The 23,922-nt window shown below is 41.1% G+C and overlaps 1 long non-coding RNA gene across 1 annotated transcript in view; it reads right to left on the minus strand.

Annotated features, from left to right (window-relative positions):
• Positions 1 to 3,618: 3,618 nt before the first annotated feature.
• The window catches only part of LOC138990548 (uncharacterized), a 40,339-nt gene continuing 20,035 nt past the window's right edge, over positions 3,619 to 23,922 (minus strand). The window contains exons 2-3 of the long non-coding RNA XR_011466686.1: positions 20,256 to 20,351; positions 3,619 to 3,786 (exon numbers count right to left, since the gene is read on the minus strand). This is a non-coding gene — a long non-coding RNA (uncharacterized lncRNA). The remainder of the gene's footprint in view (positions 3,787 to 20,255; positions 20,352 to 23,922) is intronic.

Consider the following 23,922-nt stretch of genomic DNA (forward strand, 5'->3'; position numbering starts at 1 on the left):
TACTGTCAGACTCTGATTTTCTTTCACAAGTTGTACAGGGACCGGGATCTGAAAAAGGAGCTCGTGCAAAGGAGCTCCCTTCTGTTATTTGCTGTGCCCTGCCAGAGTGTAATTTTCAAAACACTGAAAACATAACTCGCATGCCTCTGCATCATCCATCTGGTTAGAATCACCAGAAAGACCATAAAACCAAATCCCTCATCATGGCTGCAACCAAGTGGAAATGACTTAGTGGCTTTGCATGAACTAGCACCAAAACCAAACATATGCATACTCAAAAAAATCCCAAAGAGTAGAGAGGATTAAAGAACCTACGGAAATCGAGAGTCAGCAAAGTTCAAGTTCTACTGCTTTTTGTTAGTCACTCCGGGAGCCAAGACAAGATCAGTCTGGGTTGATGTACCCTGTGAGGTTTTTTCAAGCAATGCATTGCACCAGGCTTCCAGGTGAGTCCATATGAGTGTTGCACTGCAGCCTCTAAAATTTCTCAAATATAAGTTTTTTAAATGTTAAAAATGTGCATCATATGCATAAATAAAAAATGAGCATCTGTCCAAGATTTTAACCAACTCAGTAATTAATGAAGGAACCAGTAATACTAGTTCAAAAGACAGTTGGAAGAACGGAGAGATGGACAGGTAAACAGGTACATAGAGACTGACAGATATTAATAAACAGATAGTTACAGATAGTCGGTTTAGAATGCTAGAATTTATTAATAGATTCAAAATGGGTTAATATCTTACGGGTCTAGTAAATCTAATGTTTGGGATTACCTTTAATATTTTTATTATAGAAATGAATTGCTTCTCTAGTGGAACAAAATTATTTGCATTGTTGTGGGCAAGAATCCTTTGTACTGTTATCAGTTTCTGCAAGATAATATCTTCCCTTAAAGAGATATAAAACTATTATTGTTCAGTCACTAAGTTGTATTCAACTCTTTGCAACCTATAGACTGGAGCATGCCAGGCTTCCCTGTCCTCCACAATCTCCCAGAGTTTGCTCAAATTCCTGTCCATTGAGTCAGTGATGCTATCTAACCATTCCATCCTCTGCCACTCCCTTCTCCTTTTGCCTTGAATCTTTGAGTCAGCTCTTCTCATCAGGTGGCCAAGGTATTGGAGCTTCAGCTTCAGTATCAGTCCTTCCAATGAACATTCAGGGTTGATTTCCTTTAGGATGGACAGGTTGGATCTCCTTGCAGTCCAAGGGACTCTCAAGAGTCTTCTCTAGCATCACAGTTCAAAAGCATCCATCAGTTCTTCAGTGCTCAGCCTTCTTTATGATCCAACTCTCACACCTGAACCTGACTACAAATTTGCAGCCCTTGAAACTATACTCTGTAATCATTTTTCTCTATTTCCAAGTCTTGAACCATTTCTCAGCATCCTTCGGAATTTTATTTTTCTTCATTCTTTATTTCTCTCCCTTCATTCTTTCTTTCTTTCCTCTTCAGATATTTATTGATCATTTACTGTGTTTTAGATAAGCACTGACCAATAGGATTCTCTATGATGATGGAAATGTTTTATGTCCCTGCTTTTCAGTATGATAGCCACTAACCACATGTGGCTATTGAATAGTTGAAATTTGGCTTATAGGACTGAAGGGGTTTTAATAGATTTAATTTTGACTAGTTAAACTCTAAATAGTCATGTGTGACACTAGGGACCATCATGGAAGGCACACTTCAGATACTGTGTGTCATTCATCAATACATAATGTTCCATGTCCCTCATCTCCCATCCTTCAGCCCCTCTAAGGTGAATATGCTCACAGAGAAGTTAGGGCAGGTATAAAAGCTCTATTCTAGAAGGCAGCAGATGCCCTGTGATCTCAGAGGGGAGACTACATGCATCTATCTGGACTGTCCTGTAAAGCTTTTAAATAATAGTGGATGAAACTTCGACTTGCCAAGATATCAAAGAAAGACATTCCAGGAGGAGGGAATAGGATGGCAAAGGTAAAAAGATCCTTAGGGACTGAGGAGTCACACTGGTAGGCCTCTGCACAGCTCAAGAAGGCAGGCTGGGAAACCTCAACTTTCTAGAAAGGAAGGGGGCTTGGAAACAGACTGGAAAGTCCTTTGAAATTGCTGATGATCTTAGAACTTTCTCCTATAAAAGTTCTGGGAAATCATTAAATGCCTGGGGCAGGGGGTAGGACAGGACCAGATTATTATTATTTTTTTTTGCTATACAGTAGATCCTTGTTGGTTATCCATTTTAAATATAGCACTGAGGACCAGATCTTCATTATTAAAAAGCTTCACAAAGACAATGTGGAAGGTAGATTTGAAGGCAGTAGCCATTGATGTGCAGAAGGCTTGTTGGGAGGCTGCTAAAATCATCAACATGTGAGGTCATAGGATCTGCATTAGAAGAGTGCTAACCAGTGAGGTGGGAGATATCCTTCTGCATTATTATAGACCAGTAGTAGGTTTACGTTTTACAAATATAAATCATATATGTGTGCCTGTGTGTATACATATATATATGTACATATATACACACATTTATATAAAAATATATGGAAATGTATTTATGCATATTATATATTTAATTATCAATAATAGATTTATGTATATTTACATTTATATATTTATGTATATTTATACTTATATTTGGAGAAAGAAATAGCAACCCACTCCAGTATTCTTGTCTGGGAAATCCCATGGACAGAGGAGCCTGGTGGGCTACAGCCCATGGGGTGGCAAAGAGTCGGATGTGACTGAGCAACTAATCAACAACATACTTATATTCGTATATTTATTATATAACATATATTTATATTATAATACATATATTTATATCAATATTTATACATTTATGTATTATAAATGTGTATATCAGTTCAGCTCTGTCATGTCCAACTCTTTGCGACCCCATGGACTGCAGCACACCAGGCCTCCCTGTCCATCACCAACTCCTGGAGCTTGCTCAAACTCATGTGTATATAATATATATAAATGTGTATAAAATATACATAAATATATACAGCAAGAATACTGGAGTGGGTAGCCATTCCCTTCTCCAGGGGATCTTCTCAAGCCAAGGAGTCAATGTGGGGCTCCTACATTGCAGGCAGATGTTTTACCATCTGAGCCACATCAGCTCCAGACATTTATATTAGTGTACATAAATATATATATAATATATAATATATAAATGTACATACACATATTTTGGAATAACACAGTATTTTAAGTGCTTTCAGACAGAATGACTATTGGGGATATACTTAGACATGACAACCCTGGTTCAAACAAAGAAGAGGAAGAATCCCTTTAGGTTCTAAAACCAACTTTGTGAATCTCATTGTGATTTTCAGAACAGGCTGTTGATGACATACACAGGGTCAACCCTGGACAAAATTGCTACATATGAAAATTTTAGAGTATTCAGTCTTTCTTTTCCCTGTCTACTCTGTATGACTAACATGTATTTGTTTTACTGATAATTCTTTATGTACCTGGCCCTTCATTAGGATCTTTACATCTTATATTAGTTTTCTGTCAGTTCGTGAGTTTTCTAGAGCTGGTATAACAAATACAACAAATCCAGTGGCTTTAAAACAGCACACATTTATTATCTTACATTTATTAAACAGCATACATTTATTATATTACAATTATGAAGGCTGGAAAGCTGACACAGTTCTCACAGGGCTAAAATCAAAGAGTCAACACGGCTGTTTTCCTTTCTGGAAACTCTGGGGGGAATCCATGGTCTTGCCTTTTCTAGCTTCTTGAGGCTGCCAGCAATACTTGGCTCTTACTCCTTCCTTCATTGTAAAGAAAGAGATGGTGGATTAGGTGCTTTTCCCAACACTTCACATCACTTTGACCTTCTTGTCTGTCTCCCTCTTTTATTCTTTTTGTTGCCATGCTGTGTGGTGTGCAGGATCTTAGTTCCTCACCCAGGGATCAAACCTGCATCCCCTGCATTGGGAGCATGGGGCCTTAACCACTGGACCACCAGGGAAGTCTGCACCCTTTTTTACTTTTAAGGATCTTTCTGATTATCGTGGACACACACAGATAATTCAAGATCATCTCGTTATTTTAATAATTTCCCTGACTCGCAACCTTAATTCTCCTTCATCATCTCCCCATCTCACGATCCTTAACTGGGACCAACTGCAAAGTCCCTTTCAACACATGCAGTGACACATTCACAGATTTCTGGGATTAGGGTGTGGGCATCTTTGGCGGAACACTATTCTGCCTCCTACAAGTGTATTATTTTATTTGTTCCTCACCATACTGTTTCTGTGATTATCCCCATTTTACAGACTCTCATCACACTAGTACAATGATGCTCCTGTGTCATAGGTAATGAATCCAAGACTTAGACAAGTTGAAGGCAGTGGCCTTTGGCTCACACAGCTTGTACATTGGCAGAGCTAGGACTGAATCCACATCTGTCTTCACACTTAATCTCTTCACCACTAAACCATACTAATTCTCACAAATGTCACTTTCTCCTGATTACTCTTTTTCTCCCTTAGAGCTTTACTCTCTCTAACCTAACCCAGATGAGCATTACATCAGGAAGGGATGTAAAACTTGTTGAATTTCTAAAGTATCACACCTCAAATGATGCCTTTCTAGGGGTATTTGCCTTTGGCAACATTGAAGTCTAGGGCTAAAGGTCAGAAATTGGCAGAGAAACTAGCAAATTCAGAAGGGATATTTTGAGCTTGGGGCTTTCTCAGAGCTTCTGGGCCATAGATGATTGTCTGCTTTGCTTCTTGCAGGGACAGCCTAGATCCCAGGCAAAGGCTACTTGAGAATAAGAGGTGACAAGATTTTGAGAGGGTCGTTATCTTAGAGTAAATTCAGACGGCGCCTTGCTGTCCTCCTCCTGGGAGCCATCCACTTACAGCATCTGAAGACAGACTGGCCACACAGATTCAAAATTAGCTCCCACATAAAAAAAAAAAAAAATTAAAAGAGAGAAAAGCTAAAATGCTGGGATGAATCACATATCAAATATCTGCACAGACATTAGATGAACTCATTATGGAAATTCAAAAGTATTAGGCACATTTGGAAGCTCATTATTTATTTATTTACTGGACTGCATTGGGTCTTACTTGTGGCAGGTGGGATCTCAGTTATCTGACCAGGGACCAAACTCACACTCCCTTTCATTGCAAGTCGGGTTCTTAACCAATGGACCACCAGCAAAGTCCAAGAAGGTCATTTTTGAAAAGGCACAATCCTGTTACTCAGGTGAATATGTATGATGCTATGGTTAATCTGCTTGTTCTTTTGTCTTGACCTCCTACATCAGCTGAAAATGCAATCAATCCAGATGGGACTTGCTGGGTAACAGTCGGTCTTTTCCTAACAGTGAAAGCTGGTTGGGCAGGTGTGTTCAACTTGTGGGATTCAATCGAGCTGTTCACTTATGATCTGTGTGCTTTCTGTGCATTATATACTAATCAGTAAAAAAAAAAAAAAAAAACCAGATCTAATGATACAGGAGGAATGAATGAATAGTCTCAGTAAAGGAAGTGGGATTGCTGGGGAGCAGAGTCTGATTTATGCTGAAGTTATAAGGCTTATTCTCCTGGCCTCTTACCACCCTCTGAGTTCCAATGAGTCTCAGGGGTAGCTGGGAGGAGTTGAATGTTCTAGGTGGGAAGAGGAAGGCAGAAATTGCATAAAGAAAATTACATAAAGAACCCTGGCGGTCCGGTGGTTAAGGCTCCACACTTCTACTGCAGGGGGTACAGATTCAATCCCTGGTCAGGGAACTTAAGACCCCACATGATGCTCAGTGCGGCCAAAAAAAGAGAGATGAGGACCTGATGGATAAGAATCCAGTGATTTCTTCCCTTATTTAAACACAGTGTCACTTTTTAATTTTAAAAAGCAAACAAAAATCAACTTAACACTATATTGTAGAGAAACTATATTCCAATAAAAATTCATAAAAACAAAAACAAACCAACTCACCACTTGCCCTTATAGAAATCACAGTGCTGTGATAGAAGCAGCCCTGTGTAAATGTGGAGGAAACACTACACTGAAATCCACGTGAAGTGGATAAGAGAGATTGTTTGAATTACTGCTGTATTGATTTCCAAACAGAGAAGTGCCAAAAGCCCTGAGGGTTCCTGTGCATCCCCATGTCTTCTGAAAGTCCTGCCCTCATAGAACGTACTTTCTAAAGCAGGAGTGACGAGTGCCAGGTAAAAATTAAAAATCAGCAAAAATGATAGCACTTAGGAAGTGACAAGTGCTATGGAGAAAAGTAAACCAGGGAGCCAGGAAAGGGAGGGTAGTGGTGGCAGTGACAGAAGTGAGACATGAATCTTAAATAAGACCAACAGGCAAGTCTTCACTGAAAGATAATGTTTAAGCAAACACCTGAAAAATTAGAGTCCTGTGATCATATGTGGGAATGTATCAAGTAGAGGGGAACAGCAGGTGCCAAGGCACAGAGGCACACATCCAGAAGCAGCCAGTCACTAGAGTCAAGATGAGTGAGAGGGGATTAGAAAGAGAAGTGTTCAGAGTGAGCAGATCCTGTAGGTTTTCTAAGCCACTGTGAGGAGTTTGGCTTTTATTCTGAGTAGTTTGGAGATAATTTCATCAGACATGTAATTTAATCCTATTGTAACTCAGTAACAACAAAATTTTAAAATGGACAAAGGATTCAAATAGGCATTTCTCTGAAGAAGATATACAAAGGGCCAACAAACACATAGGGAGATGCTCAACATCATTCAGTTCAGTTCAGTTCATACACTCAGTCGTGTCCGACTCTTTGCGACCCCATGAATCGCAGCACGCCAGGCCTCCATGTCCATCACCAACTCCCAGAGTTCACTCAGGCTCACATCCATCGAGTCAGTGATGCCAGAGCCATCTCATTCTCTGTCTCCCCTTCTCCTCCTGCCCCCAATCCCTCCCAGTATCAGAGCCTTTTCCAATGAGTCAATTCTTCGCATGAGGTGGTCAAAGTACTGGAGTTTCAGCTTTAGCATCATTCCTTCCAAAGAAATCCCAGGGCTGATCTCCTTCAGAATGGACTGGTTGGATCTCCTTGCAGTCCAAGGGACTCTCAAGAACTGTGGTTCTCCAACACCACAGTTCAAAAGCATCAATACTTTGGTGCTCAGCCTTCTTCACAGTCCAACTCTCACATCCATACATGACCACTGGGAAAACCATAGCCTTGACTAGACAGACCTTAGTTGGCAAAGTAATGTCTCTGCTTTTCAATATGCTATCTAGGTTGGTCATAACTTTCCTTCCAAGGAGAAAGTGTCTGAATTTCATGGCTGCAGTCACCATCTGCAGTGATTTTGGAGCCCCAAAAAATAAAGTCTGACACTGTTTCCACTGTTTCCCCATCTATTTCCCATGAAGTGATGGGACCAGATGCCATGATCTTAGTTTTCTGAATGTTGAGCTTTAAGCCAACTTTTTCACTCTCCTCATTCACTTTCATCAAGAGGCTCTTTAGTTCCTCTTCACTTTCTGCCATAAGGGTGGTGTCATCTGTATATCTGAGGTTATTGATATTTCTCCCAGCAATCTTGATTCCAGCTTGTGCTTCTTCCAGGCCAGCATTTCTCATCATGTACTCTGCATAGAAGTTAAATAAGCAGGGTGACAATATACAGCCTTGACATACTCCTTGTCCTCTTTGGAACCAGTCTGTTGTTCCATGACCAGTTCTAACTGTTGCTTCCTGACCTGCATACAGGTTTCTCAAGAGGTAGGCCAGGTGGTCTGGTATTCCCATCTCTTTCAGAATTTTCCACAGTTTATTGTGATCCACACAGTCAAAGGCTTTGGCATAGTCAATAAAACAGAAATAGATGTTTTTCTAGAATTCTCTTGCTTTTTTGATGATCCTGAGGATGTTGGCAATTTGGTCTCTGGTTCCTCAGCCTTTTCTAAAATCAGCTTGAACATCTGAAGTTCACGGTTCACATATTGCTGAATCCTGGCTTGGAGAATGTTGAGCATTACTTTACTAGCATGTGAGATGAGTGCAATTGTGCGGTAGTTTGAGCATTCTTTGGCATTGCCTTTCTTTGAGATTGGAATGAAAACTGACCTTTTCCAGTCCTGTGGCTACTGCTGAGTTTTTCAAATTTGCTGGCATATTGAGTGAAGCACTTTTACAGCATCATCTTTCAGGATCTGAAATAGCTCAACTGGAATTCCATCACCTCCACTAGCTTTGTTCGTAGTGATGGTTTCTAAGGCCCACTTACTTCACATTCCAGGATGTCTGGCTCTAGGAGTGATCACACCATCGTGATTATCTGGGTCATGAAGATCTTTTTTGTACAGTTCTTCTGTGTATTCTTGCCACCTCTTCTTAATATCTTCTGCTTCTGTTAGGTCCATACCATTTCTGTCCTTTATTGAGCCCATATTTGCATGAAATATTCCCTTGGTATCTCTCATTTTCTTGAAGAGATCTCTAGTCTTTCCCATTCTGTTGTTTTCCTCTATTTCTTTGCATTGATTGCTGAGGAAGGCTTTCTTATCTCTCCTAGCTTTTCTTTGGAACTCTGCATTCAAATGGGAATATCTTTCCTTTTCTCCTTTGCTTTTCACTTCTCTTCTTTTCACAGCTATTCATAAGGCCTCTTCAGACAGCCATTTTGCTTTTTTGCATTTCTTTTCCATGGGGATGGTCTTGATCCCTGTCTCCTGTACAATGTCATGAACCTCCGTCCATAGTTCATCAGGCACTCTATCTATCAGATCTAGTCCCTTAAACCTATTTCTCACTTCCACTGTATAATCATAAGGGATTTGATTTAGGTCATACCTGAATGGTGTAGTGGTTTTCCCTACTTTCTTCAATTGAAGTCTGAATTTGGCAATAAGGAGTTCATGATCTGAGCCGCAGTCAGCTCCTGGTCTTGTTTTTGTTGACTGTATAGTCAACAAAGATGCTTCTCCATCTTTGGCTGCAAAGAATATAATCAATCTGATTTTGGTGTTGACCATCTGGTGATGCCTATGTGTAGAGTCTTCTCTTATGTTTTTGGAAGAGGGTGTTTGCTATGACCAGTGCATTTTCTTGGCAAAACACTATTAGTCTTTGCCCTGCTTCATTCCGTATTCCAAGCCATTAGGAAAATGGAAATCAAATCCACTGAATCCTTCTGGTATTGTATTGAAAGGAGACAGTTTGAGGGTGGGTGTGGAAGCAGGGAAAAGGGTTAGAAGCCTCAGCAATAACTCACGTAAAAGATGACGTTGCTCTTCGTGGAAATGTAACATGGCACACTCATTTTGGAAAACAGCTTGAGAGTTTCTCAAAAACTTAAGGTTGAAGTTACCATATGACCCAGAAATTGGACTCTTCAGTATATAATCAAGATCACTGAAACTGTGTTCACACAAAAACATGTACATAAACATTTGCATCAACATCACTCAAGATAGTAAAAAGTAGAAACAAAGCAAATATTCATCAATTGATGAATGTTAAACAAAATAGGGAACATATATACAGATGGAATATTATTTGACAACAAAAACACTACATAGCATGATACATAGCCTAACATGGATGAACATTGAAAACATGATGCTAAGTGAGAGAAGAAAATTAGAGATACCAAGGGAACATTTCATGCAAAGGTGAGCACAATTAAGGACACAAATAATATGGACCTAATGGAAGAAGAAGATATTAAGAAGAGGCGGCAACAATACACAGAAGAACTATACAAAAAAGATCTTCAGGAGGTGGTGTGATCATTCATCTAGAGTAGACATCCTGGAATGCAAAGTCAAGAGGGCCTTAGGAAGCATCTCTATGAGCAAAGCTAGTGGAGGTGATGGAATTCCAGTTGAGGTATTCCAAATCCTTAAAAGATGATGCTGTGAAAGTGCTGCACTCAATATGCCAGCAAATTTGGAAAATTCAGCAGTGGCCAAGGGATTGGAAGAGGTCAGTTTTCATTCCAATCCCAAAGAAAGGCAGTGCCAAAGAATTTTCAAACTACTGCACAATTGCACTCATCTCACACAATAGCAAAGTAATGCTCAAAATTCTCCAAGCTAGGCTTCAAGAGTACCTGAACCATGAACTTCTAGATGTTCAAGCTGGATTTAGAAAAAGAGGAACCAGAGATCAAATTGCCAACATCTACTGGATCACCGAAAAAAGCAAGAGAGTTCCAGAAAAACATCCACTTTTGCTTTATTGACTATGCCAAAGCCTTTGACTGTGTGAATCACAATAAACTGTGGAAAATTCTTAAAGAGATGGGAATACCAGACCACCTGACCTGCCTCCTGACAAATCTGTATGCAGGTTAAGAAGCAACAGTTAGAACTGGACATGGAACAGACTGGTTCCAAATAGGAAAAGAAGTACATGAAGGCTGTATATTGTCACCCTGCTTATTTAACTTATATGCAGAGTACATCCTGCAAAATGCCAGGCTGGATGAAGCACAAGCTGGAATCAAGATTGCCAGGAGAAATATCAATAACCTCAGATATGCAGATGACACCACCCTTATGGCTGAAAGCAAAGAAGAACTAAGAGCCTCTTGATAAAGTGAAAGAAGAGAGTGAAAAAGTTGGCTTAAAACTCAAAATTCAGAAAACTAAGATCATGATTTGCCATCACTTCATGGCAAATAGATGGGGAAACAATGGAAACAGTGACAGACTGTTTTTTTGGGCTCCAAAATCACTGCAGATGGTGACTGCAGCCATGAAATTAAAAGACACTTGCTCCTTGGAAGAAAAGTTATCACCAACCTAGACACCATATGAAAAAGCAGAAACACTGCTTTACCACCAAAGGTCTGTCTAGTCAAGGCTATGGTTTTCCAGCAGTCATGTATGGATGTGAGAGTTGGACTATAAAGAAAGCTGAGCACTGAAGAATTGATGCTTTTAAACTGTGGTGTTGGAGAAGACTCTTGGGAGTCCCTTGGACTACAAGGAGATCCAACCTGTGAATCCTAAAGGAAATCAGTCCCAAATATTCATTGGAAGGACTGACACTGAAGCTGAAGCTCCAATACTTTGGCCACCTGATGCGAAGAACTGACTCATTGAAAAAGACCCTGATGCTGGGAAAGATGGAAGGCAGGAGGAGAAGGGTACAGCAGAGGATGAGATGGTTGGATGGCATCACTGATGCGATGGACATGAGTTTGAGTAGGCTTTGGGAGTTGGTGGTAGACGGGAAGCCTGGCATGCTGCAGTCCATGGGGTCGCAAAGAGTCACATGACTGAGCAACTGAACTGACTGACTGAGGTGAGAGAAGCCAGTTAAAAATCACATATTGTATACTTCTGTTTAAGTGAAATGTTCAGAATAGGTAAACCCACAGAGGTAGAAAGTAGATTAGCATTTTCCAGGAGTTTGAAGATGGGGGAGAGGAGGAGTTGTTACTGACAGGTACAAAGTTTCTCTTTGGGGTGATGAAAAGATTCTGAGCACAATGGTGATGGCAGAAAACATTACTAGAAACCACTGAATTATACACTTCCAAAAGGTATGTTTAATGTATGAAAAGTATCTTAATATTAGAAAGAAAAGGAAGAAAAAAGAATGAAGGTTCTCAAAAGCTAAGTTATTCTGGAAGGAAAATTTATAAGGGGGACATGTATCAATTATTAAGACTGATCATAGTCAAAATAATAAAACCAGTATGGCATCAAAGGAGACCAAAAGAACATAAAAAAAATAATAAAAGGTCAGAGACAGATGCATGTAGAGAGGGGAACTTAATGGATAGTAAAATAGCATAACTAATCACCATGGAAAGAATCCATTATCCAGTAGCTAGTATTAGGAAGAAAAATAAAGCTGAATAAAAAAACTAAAAAAAGAAATAAACCTGAGTCTAGCACCAGATTGTTGGATATCAAGTGCATTAAAGACCTAAAGTTATTAGAAAACATAGAGGAATATTTTTGTGACTTGAACAGGAGAGAATTCTTAAAACCTCAGGAAAGCTAACACTTGATATGTTTGATCACATCAAAACTATGAATTTCTGTTCGGCAAGGAATGTCACAGACAGAATTCATAGACTGACAGAATGGAAAAGTTATCAGTAATGCCTAGCACTGACAAAGGATTAATATTCAAGAATACCGGAGGCACTTTCATGAGAACCAAGAAAAAGAGAACTACTCTAAATAGAAAAGTTTACAAAGAGGCAAATTATAGCAGAGGAAAGCCACATGACTATAAGCACACACAAAAAATGATTAATCTCAGTAATCAGGAAAGTGTAAATTAAAACAATAAGGAGACACTGCCTAATAAACTGATGGGCAAAAGTTAGAAAGTTGGAAAATGATAAATGTTGACAGGGATGTGAAGATACCTGGATCTTTAAGCATTATTGGAAAAAAAAATGTAGACTGATGCCATCATTCTGCGAAGTTACCAGGCACTTCTATTCCCTGACCTAGGAATCCCATTCCAGGTATATTCAAATAAATCCTCATAGAGGTCCATAAGAACAAGGATTTGGGTATAAGCATTGCAACGTGGTTTTTGGTACCAGAAAGCTATAGGCAATCTTGCTATACCTCACTGGGAGAGTGGATAAGTAAGATGCACTCTTTCTAAACTTCACATGCACCCACATGCATGCACACACATACATACCAGATACAAGTGCTCAGTAGACTTAAGAATAAGTAAATCTTTCTTTTTGTAAATCTGATTTGTCTAAGCCTATTCCTAATTCTAATCATAGAAAATCTCAAGCTTTTCTTAGGTCACAGCTCACCTGCCCCACATATTGCTTACCACACTAGGGTTGGATAACACAGTTTCCAAAAAATGCACTCTCCTAAAACACAGGTCGTAAGAACCATGCTTTTGCATCTTTTTACATTCTCTCTCTCTTTTTAAATCAATCTTTAAAAAAATTTTTTTGAGCTGTGCTGGTTCTTCATTGTTGTGCATGGGCTTTCTCTAGTTGCCCGAGTGGGTGCCATTCTTCATTGTAGTGTGTGGACTTCTCACTGAAGTGACTTCTCTTGTTGCAGAGTACAGGCTCTAGAGCTTAGGCTCAGTAGTTGTGACACATGGGCTCAGTTGCCCTGAGGCACGTGGAACCTTCCTGAACCAGGGATCAAACCTGTGTCCCCAGCATTGGCAGGCAGATTCTTAACCACTGGACCACGAGGGAAGTCCTCTTTCTACATTCTGAATGTGTAATACAGGAACAAGCTGGTTCCTCTGAATACTGTTAGAGCCCTGAAGCCACACTTGATTCTTCCCAGTTTTCCTTCTAAGACATTAGACATCCTTTAAAACCACAGCCTAAGTAGGAACTCTTGTTCTATTGACAGACTGTCCATGATGGCTGCCCACCTAAACTTTAAGGCATCAGTCATCTGGATCCTACTTTCTTTGAAGTTGAGTCCCTTGTAATGCAACATGTATGCTCACCAGCTCTTGACTTTGATCAGGATAGGAACCTGCTGAGTTTCATTAGACTTGAATTTTGCCTATGGAGATGAAGCCTAACTGGCACATGGGAACATCCTTTGCTACCTTGATTTAGATGGCTCACCTATTGTCGGGTCCTGGCCACCTCTATCTTCTGCCTTTGATTCCTATTTGAAGAGTGGACCACAATGCCCAATGCAGCAGGCTAAAGAATGGGTCCTCTGTTAGGTCCTCAACCTCATCCCTGGACCTGTGAATATTACCTTATATGGCAAAAGAGACTCTGCAGATGTGATTAATTTAGAGATCTTTAGATAAGAGATATTATCGTGAATTATACAATGGGCTCAACATAACCACAGTGGTCCTTAAAAGAGGGATGAAGGAGAAGTTAGAGTCAGAGGAGAAGCTGGTGTGATGATGAAAGCAGAGATTGCAGTGATGCTTTTGGAAAATCAGGAAGGGGCCACAAGCAAAGGAATATAGGCAGTTACTCAAAGATGAAAAACACAGGGAAACATCAAAGCCTTCAAAAGGAACTGGCTCTGTCAGTGAGTTGACGTTAGTCCAGTGACACTGATTCTTTAGATCAGTGAGAGAATTTGCATTAATTTAAGCCAGTGAAATTGTGGACTGTAGCTGAAGCTGAAGCGCCCAATACTTTGGCCACCTGATGTGATGAGCTGACTCACTGGAAAAGACCCTGATGTTGGGAAAGATTGAAGACAAAAAAGAAGAAGGGGCTAGAAGAGGATGAGATGGTTAGATAGCATCACCAACTCAATGGATATGAATTTGAGCAAACTTGGGGATAATGGAGGACAGAGGAGCCGGGCATGCTGCAGCCTGTGGGGTCGCAAAGAGTCAGACATGATTTAGTGGCTGAACAAGTTTGTTGTAATTTTTTACAGCAGTAATAGAAAACTAATACAGCAATAATCACTCTCAAAATGTTATATGAAGACCTTCTAATCATAAAACTGAATGGTCTTTTCCTTTTTTCTTTCCTTCTTAAGGTCTCTTGGGGATTTTAAGGGGAAACACCCAGATCTGGTTCTAATTAGTGCTTCTATGCAAGAATTATTTCTTGGCATTTCTCAGAAATTTTATGTTTTCTGAATCCTGAGAATAAATTTCAGAAATTGAGGAAAGGGAAAAAGTATTATAACTCTCTAGAAAGAATTGAAGCTTAATCAGAGAGGAGAATTTATAATCTAACCAGTCTTGCTTGTTGTTGTTTAGTCACTAAGTTATGTCTGACTCTCTTCCAACCCCACGGATTGTAGCCCACCAGGCTCATCTGTCCATGGGAGTTCCCTGGACTCCATCCCTACAGTGGTTGGCATTTCCTTAGCCAGGGGATCTTCCCAACCCAGGGACTGAACCTGCATCTCCTGCATTGGCAGGTGGATTCCTTACCACTGAGCCACCTGGGAAGCCCAGTCTTGCTTGAAGCTGTTGTCATAAGTGTTTGCTTCTGGCCCTGTCTGCTGCTAACAGTGAGTCATTCTGGCACATAAAATAAATATTAAGAAGTTTATATACTTTGTATGCTTTATTTAAATCCTATTAAGAATGATTTAAGAAATAGCAAGTTTTAGAAGCAAATAAATCCCTAAATTGGCTGTTTCTACACAAGATTCGTTGACATTCTATTAATCTTGCTAAGAGATCCAAATATTAACACTATTTGACTATAAGCCAATATTGTTTGCTGGCATTTCCAGTGTTTGAACATTCACTATACTTTATAAATACTACTAAATTTAATATTTCTTATTTATTAAACAAAAATTTTTAGATATCCATAATAATGAGTAATGTGCATAAAGAATGTTGGAAGTATTTTAAGAAAAAATTATAATTTGGAAGAAATCTTGAGAAAGCCTATAAATTATGATATCTCATTCCTGAACAGCCCCCACCCCTGCCTCAAATATGTGTCTATTAGGGTATTGTAAGCATTGATTCAAATCCTTCTTCTATTATTTTGACAGTTGCACAATCTTGGTCAAATTGCTGTTTTGAGTTGAAATGTCCCAATCAATCAAAAGAGGACAATATTACCACGTAGATTTGCTGCAAGAATTAAACAACATTCAATATGCAAAGTGCCTGAGGCATAAGTCTTCAAAAAAAATAGTTCAAGAATCCACAAGGGTACATTCTCATAATCTTGGAGTTGCCAATGGATTTTTAGATATAACACCAAAAAAACACAAGCAACTAAAGATAAACTAGGTAAATTGAACTTCAGTAACATTAAAAAGTTTTGTGCATAGGACTTTATCAAGAAAGTAAAAAGACAATGGACAGAATGGGAGCAAATGTTTGCAAACTGAATCTCTGGTATACCTCACCATACGTCTAGAATATATAAAGAGACTAATTTTCAACAAGAAAAACACAAACCACCCAACTTGTTTCAAAGACAAAAGATTTGAATTGATATTTCTACAAAGAAAATATACAAATGACCCATAAGCACATGACAGGATGCTCTCAGAGTCCTTCCTCCTTAAGCAAATGGACATCAAAACCACAATGAGGACTCCCCAGGTGGTACAGTGGATAGGAATCTGCCTGCCAATGCAGGGGACACAGGGTCAACCCCTGGTGTGAGGAGATTCCACAGGCTGCAGAGCAACTAAGCCTTGTGTCATAACTACTGAGCCCGAGTGCCATGAATCCTGAAACCTGCGTGCTGCAGTGCACACTCTTGAGCCACAAGTACTGAGCCCGTGTGCCGAGAGCCGTGCGCCACAACAACAGAAGCCACCACAAGGGGAAGCCCAGGCACCACAACCAGAGAGCAGCCTCTGCTTTCTGCAGCTAGAGAAAGGCTGCACAGCAACAAAGACCCAGTGCAACCAAACAACAAAACAAAAACAACAAAACCCACAATGAGATGCCATTTACACCCACCAGGATGGAAATAATAATAAAATTTTAAAATGAAAAACAATGTGTTGGTGAGGATGTGGAGAAACTGGAACCCTCTTACACTGCTGGTGGGAATGTAAAATGGCACAATGGCTGTTGAAAGCATGTTGTCAATTCCTCAAAAAGTTAAATACAGTATCACCATATGACTTAGCAATTTCCTTCCTGAGTACATACCCCCCCAAAAGGATTTGAACAGATCCTTGTATGAGAATATTCACTGCAGCATTATTCACAAGAATCAAAATGTGGAAGTAATCCAAGTGTCCATTGATGGATGAATGTGAAAACAAAATATGGTATATCCAAACAAGGAAATATTGTCCATGAAAAAGACATGAAATATATACTCCACGTCCATGAAAATATACTCCATGAAAAGGAGTGAAGTTCTAATACATGATACAATTTGGATGAATCTTAAAAATGTTATGCTGAGTCAAATAAGCCAGACATAAAAGGATAAATATTGTATTAGTATATGCAATCTCTAGAACAGAAGAATTCAGAGCCATAAAGTAGATGAGAGGTTACCCAGGCTGGAAGGACGTTCTTGCTTGCTGGCTAAAGAATTTCTGTAGGGGTAATGAAAGAAGTTTGAAGTTTAAGTGATCATACTAGAATAATACTGTGCACGTAAGTAATGCCACTGACTTGACACTTAGAAATGGTTAAAATAGCAACTTTTATGTTAAATATATTTTATAATAACAAACAAAAAAAAGAATATGGGTAAAAACCAAAAAACAAAATCCCCTATAGGCTAATGGATTTGAAATGTAGTTTGAAATCTTATTCTCATCCTTGCTCCAGGGCAGAGACACAAGTCCCACAGGTATTAGCCCAGCTTTCGGAGGAAAAAAAACAGACCTTGAGATAAGGCATTTCTCAAAGGTATTTATTTTGGGAAGAGATCCCAGGAAATAGGAGGGGAATAAGGCAGAGGAAGAAAACAGAAAACAAGAGCAACGTTTCCATGGTACATTCTGAGCTCAGCCATGTGGGATTCTCCTAAGAGCTGTGGATAATGTGCCCCAGAGGGTAACATTTATCACCCACCTGCCTCCCCATGGGGTAAAGGTTGCTGCATGGGTTAACCTGTTTGCACGTTGGGGCTGGCAGGATGGAATACTTGTGAGGGCCCTTCCTTCCCATTCCAGGTGCAGCATCAGAGAAGGTCCAGGTCAGAAAGGAAAAAGCATAGCTGAGGCTGAAGCAAGCGCCACCAGGTGATACTGGAATAATTGTGGGTCATAGAGGGGCCCCAAGGAAGCATGGTACACCCAGAAATGAGATCATATCCCTTCTCAAGCTGCAAAGCCTTTGTCGAGAAATCTTAAAACATATTTAGATAAGAAATCTCTAGTAGCTCCATACTACCAGATGAAGTTTAAAACTATTAAATGAGATGTCTGAGACCTCCACAATTTTACCTAAATTTATCCATTCAGAATTCTTCCATATCTCCATTCTCTGACCTGTGTTCCAGCCCCATTACTCAGCAATCCCCAGAGATGGGACAATTTCCTGTATTTGCACTTTGTGTAGCTCATTTTCAGCATTTAGAAATCTCTTCTATCTTTTGAAAAATCATCTGCTCTTAAAGGAACAGATCAAGTCTCTCCTGTACCAAAAACGTCCTTCCTGAGTAAAGGATGGGGAAGAATCAGGGCATGGCTAGTGAATCAGGGCATGGCCAATGAATTAAGGAGTGGTTAATAAATCAGGGTGGAGCTAGTGAATCAGGGTGTGGCTAACGAATAGGGCAGGCTGTGTGTGTGTGTGTGTGTGTGTGTGTGTGTGTGCTCAGTCACGTCTGACTCTATACGACCCCATGGACTGTAGCCCACCAGGCTCTTCTGTCTATGGAATTTTCCAGGCAAGAATACTGGAGTGGGTTGCCATTTCCTTCTCCAGGGGATCTTCCCCACCCAGAACTTGAACTTGTGTCTCTTGCATCTACTGCACTGCAGGCAGATTCTTTACTGCTGAGCTACCAGCGAAGACCTGAGCAAAACTAGCTAGGTGAGTTTCCTGGAGCTCTGGACAGAGTAGTAGAGTGTGAACTCTACTGTATAAACAATATATGAAGTCAGGGGGCCATGATATCACAAAGGCAGACATGAGAAAAATGGTTTAAGAAAAAATGGTCAAGAAGTTAAATGGAGAGGCAGGAGAGCAAAGCATTAAACAAGGCGGAGAAACCAGAGGATATGATAAGCACAGAACAGGAGCCAAGAGAATGGGGTGTCTGCCGACAGGTGGGTGCATTTAAAGGGGCAGAACTGGAACTGTCACTGGCAGGAAGTTCCCTCTTCCTACTTTGGAGTCATCGCAATCTGGGTGCCTCCTATATCTCTCAACATACCTTGTATTACAGCTGCATCACAGCTATTTGCAGATTAGCTTTAATCTCCCTTTATAGGTGATAGGTTCCTCGAGAACTAGGATCATGCTTTTTATACACTACACAGGAAAATGCACAGTGTCTCTCAAAAGGGAAGTTCAAAAGATAAATGCTGGATTGGCTCAACATTACACACCAAAATAATTTTGGCAAAACAAAACATAGAACTAGATTCATAATCCCTTTTGGTTAGTCAGATAGGAAAGACCACAAACAATAGCTGTCTGGGATATTCAGAAGGAGGCAGGGCAGAACTGATATTGTCTACATGTCAAACTCTGCGCCACATGTGTTCACATTAATCCTAGTCGTTGTACTATTTTACAGATGGGGAAACTGATGGTTTAGACACTATCTAGAGTTATACAGATAGAATGTGGCTAACTGGGCCTTCCCTGGTGGTCCCGTGGTGAGACTCCATGCTCCCAATGCAGGGGGCTGGGGTTTGATCCCTGGTAATGAATCTAGAATGATGCTAAAGCTGAAACTCCAGTACTTTGGCCACCTCATGCAAAGAGTTGACTCATTGGAAAAGACTCTGATGCTGGGAGGGATTGGGGGCAGGAGGAGAAGGGGACGACAGAGGATGAGATGGCTGGATGGCATCACTGACTCGATGGACGTGAGTCTCAGTGAACTCTGGGAGTTGGTGATGGACAGGGAGGCCTGGTGTGCTGCGATTCATGGGGTCCCAAAGAGTCAGACACGACTGAGTGACTGATTTGATCTGAATGAAACTAGACCCCATATGTTGCAACAAAAGATTCCATAAGCCACAACTAACAGTCAATGCAGCCAAATAAATAAATAATAAATATTTTTTAAAAAGGGCTATCTGATCCCAAAGCCTGTAATCTTATTAGCACCAAAGATGTTCACGATGAGATGTCCATGAAAAAATGCATAAACCAACTTTGAGATAATCTCATAGCCAAGATAACTGTCAAACAGAAAAACCGAGAATAATGGCTGTAATGTAGGGGTCCTGTGATTGTGGGTGACTTTCATAAAATAAAAAGTTCCAAACAATCTGAAATTGTGTTGCATTTGTGGTGCTATCTAATGCAAAAAAGAAGCCATGGACATTCTTCCTCATCAATAGTAAAATATCTTACTTGTGATGTTTTGTTTTATTTTATTAGGCAAGCAACACCAAAGACATCAGGGTGCAAGACCTTTGAACTTTATTCCTTGAAATTCTGCTTTGCTTTGTTGCTATTCTGATCAGCTCCAGCCCAAGCCTATTTTAAGAAGTATATGGGGTGGCATCTTCCAAGGAGGTTAGAATTAACAGGCGTCGTGGTAATCAGCAAACTAAGTCTCCTTATTTTATATGAGGAGCCTGGGAACCAGAGATCCCCAGTGAGGTGGGAGCCTGGAGTAAATGAAGACCTTAGGCCAGGAACAGGGCTTCTGATATTCCAGAGACACCAGCCTTGTGCAGAGATTGGGGGTGGTGACATCCCCCACCTTACCTGTGTCCACAGCCTTGGACACCAGCTTCTTCAGCCAGTTCTTACAAATCATCTGAGACATCACAGTGCCTTGTACACATAACTGCTTGTTTTTTTCTGTTAAATGGAAAGGCAAAAAGAAAAATAAAGGAAGTTTAGAGCAGGAGAAAATAAGCTATAGAAGACCCCCAAGTGGGCAAGAGACAGGACGTGTCTGAGGTTGGCTGATTTGCAGTATATGGAGGGATTGGATGTTATAGATTGAATATTTACAAACCCACCAAATTTGTATGTTGAAAACCTAACCCCTAAGGAGATGGTATTAGGAGACAGGGCTTTGGGGATGTAATTGGGTCATTAGGGTGGAGCCTTCATGAACGCGAGTAGTGCCCTTGCTAAAGAGACCTCAGAGAGCTCCATTTCCCCTTCTGCCCTGTGAGGACACAGTGAGAAGGTCATGTATTATCAGGAATCAGTAAGAGGGCCCTCATTAGAAGCCAACTGTACTCGTGTCTTGACCTTGGACATTCAGACTCCAAAACTGTGAGGAAGAAATTTTTGTTGGCTATAAAGTACCCAATACATAGAACTTTGCACCAAGATTCTGGGGATGCAAGGAGACCCCAGGTAGCATCTCTTCTCTGGCTGATCCAAAATGATGTGGGAGCTGGGAGGAGAAGAAGAAAAATAATGAGTGGAATTCTGGTTACAACCCCTGATACTCCTCTGCAAACTGAGTCAAGCAGGAAGTGCTGTGAGAATGAAATGATCACCACACTCTATTCTCATCTGAACATTCACTGACAGAAGAGAGAATAAACACCTAAGTGTTAAATGGGCTTCCCTGATAGCTCAGTTGGTAAAGAATCTTACCTACAATGTAGGAGATCCCAGTTTGATTCCTGGGTCAGGAAGATCCTCTGGAGAAGGGATAGGCTACCCACTCTAGTATTCTTGGGCTTCCCTTGTGGCTCAGCTGGTAAAGAATCCACCTGCAGTGTGGAAGACCTGGATTTGATTCCTGAGTTGGGAAGATCCCCTGGAGAAGGGAAAGGCTACCCACTCCAGTATTCTGGCCTGTAGAATTCCATGGACTATATATAGTCCATGGGGTTGCAAAGAGTCAGACACAATTGAACGACTTTTAAAAAAAGTGTGAAATGACTGGCTTGCTACCATTCAAGCGGGTTACAGCAGAACTGGAGCCAGAACCCCAGGTTGTGTGTTCCCTTTATATCCAGAGGCTTCCCTAGCTCTGCTCCTCAAAGCCTCAGGTGTTTCCCGGGGGTGCTGTTCATAGTGTTCCATTTGAGAAGTGGAATATTTCCTGCCATATCAATAAACAAGGATGTCACAGCCATCAGCAATTGCAGCCACCACAATGGTGAGCTGGTGAAATCTGAGGGAATTCAGGAAGAATACCTGCCCTCAGACTGCACCCAATCCCTACTGTGAGCCCTGAAGAAAGGAAGCTCAGAATCTGAAAACAGGATACTGGCCCCAGATAGCTGAGGTAAATATCAAAGAAATGATTTCAGCGAGCCCAGATTCTTGCATCTTTACATACAAAGAAAAGCCTGAATTTCTTAACTTGAGATAACTGGTTTTCTTTCATTAACAATAGACTTTTGATGTTCAGATTTCCTGCCCACTTTGTTATAAAACTTCTATATAACCTGGCTCCCTCCACCTCCTCGGAGTTCTCTCAGGTTATTTGAGATACTGTCTTCTGGGTTTGAAGTCCTAAAAATTCCCACCAAAGAAAAAAAAAGCTCTCAACTTTGAGGTTGTGAATATTTTTTAAGTTGACACAACACCCTCCTTGAGCCAGAAAAATCCCTCTGAAGGTGGGACTTCCTCAGGAGGTTTTGTTTGAAGGAAGGCATCTGAGCCACTTTCCCACTTAGTACTGTCCCTGGAGTACTTAGTATCCCCTGGCTTCACAAAGACAGATGTTTCCTGCACCCAGTGAGGCTTCTTTTATTGTTTAATGTTTCTCAGAACCAAAAAAGACCTGCAAATAGAACATACACAAAAAATAGACATCATTCAGCCCTACCTGGGGCTTCCCTGGTGGCTCAGATGGTAAAGAAACTGCCTACAGTGTGGGAGACCTGGGCTCAATCCCTGGGTTGGGAAGATCCCCTGGAGGAGGGCATGGCAACCTACTCCAGTATTCTTGCCTGGAGAATCCCCATGGACAGAGGAGCCTGGCGGGCTACAGTTCATGGGATCGCAAACAGTCGGACACGACTGAATTGACTAAGCACAGTTCTACAAGACTCAGGAAAGCCCACACACTGCCTGCTCCCTAGTCCTCAACAAGGCTTGGGTCCCACATTAAGGCAGGATAAAGGGGCCAGGCTAAATTTCTGAACACTGTGTGAGACTCAACTTGTATTGACTCCTATTTGACATGCAGCCATTAAGCCTGGCAAAGTGGGAGGATGCCAGGAGAAAGATGTGGCTGTTCTTAAGTTTTTCCGTTATATTCAGAAAAATTTCAGGACACCCTGGTAAGGGGAAAAGGGTGGGAAGGAAGGCAGTGGTTTGGGGTCGACTCTGACAAAGCAAAGGCCATGCGTCTCAGGCCCAGCACCCCACTGTCACCCCTGGCTGGCTGACTCTCCCTTTCTCTTTTTGACTTTTATTTATTTTTGGGGTGAGGTTTCATGGGGCCTCTTTCTTTTTTTAAGGCTTTAATGAATTTGTTACAATATTGCTTCTGTTGCTTTTTTATGCTCTGGATTTTTAGCTGCAAGGCATGCAGGATCTTTGCTCCCTGATCAGGGATTGAACCTGTACACTGTGTATTGGAAGGCAAAGTGTTAACCGTGGGACCACCAGGAAAGTCTCCCTGACTTTCCCTTTGGATTTCATTGCCACGGGAGACCCAGAGCCGGGGGATCTGTCACCAGAAAGCACTAGCATGAGGCAGGGCCTCCTGCGGAGCTAACTTTATCTGAAAGGCATTATGTGATCAAGGGCGACTTGGCACCCCTCGAGGGGCACTCGGGTGCTGACGGCTCTTTGCCAGCTCCACTCGGCTCAGCTAAATGAAGGGCTGGCACACACCCCGTCGGTGTGATGACTAGAAGGACACAAACCAGACCCAGGCTTGCTAAGTTAAGTCCATTCAAAGCAGAAATATTTATATTGTACGTTTTAAATAGTCCCCAAGGGATGCACAATATGTTCTTCATCTTGCCTGGGTTTAAGAACTTAGCATCCTTGAGAAGCAAAGCAGGCCCTGTGAGCCGTGGATTCCAGTGACAGGGATGTTCTTATCGTTGAGATCAAGCCACAGCCTTCTGAGATGGACGAGGCTTTCTGTGCAGAGACGTGTGGCAGAGGTTACTCTGGAGAAAAGGTAAACCATGGAGCCAGAAGAGGCGTGCATCCCATCACATTCCTGGCTGTCTGGACACGAGCAGAGAGAAGTTTACCTGTATCCCCATGCTGCAGCTGCGTGATTAAGTAACACACATGCACATTTCCAGGAATCCATTTCTTGAGACTCTGGGAAAATGATGTATTGATTTGTGCAGAGAGGGGATTAGGAACGTTCTAGGAAAAAATCACAAAGGTGGTGGGGGGATGGCAGGTAGATTTCTGATCTGGGTTGACCTGCTATGTACAATGTGGATGAAAATGGGGTTATTTGAAACAGGAAAGCTCTTGAGAAAGA

Source organism: Bos mutus, chromosome 13 (genome assembly GCF_027580195.1).
Source record: "Bos mutus isolate GX-2022 chromosome 13, NWIPB_WYAK_1.1, whole genome shotgun sequence".
Taxonomy (NCBI): Eukaryota; Metazoa; Chordata; class Mammalia; order Artiodactyla; family Bovidae; genus Bos; species Bos mutus.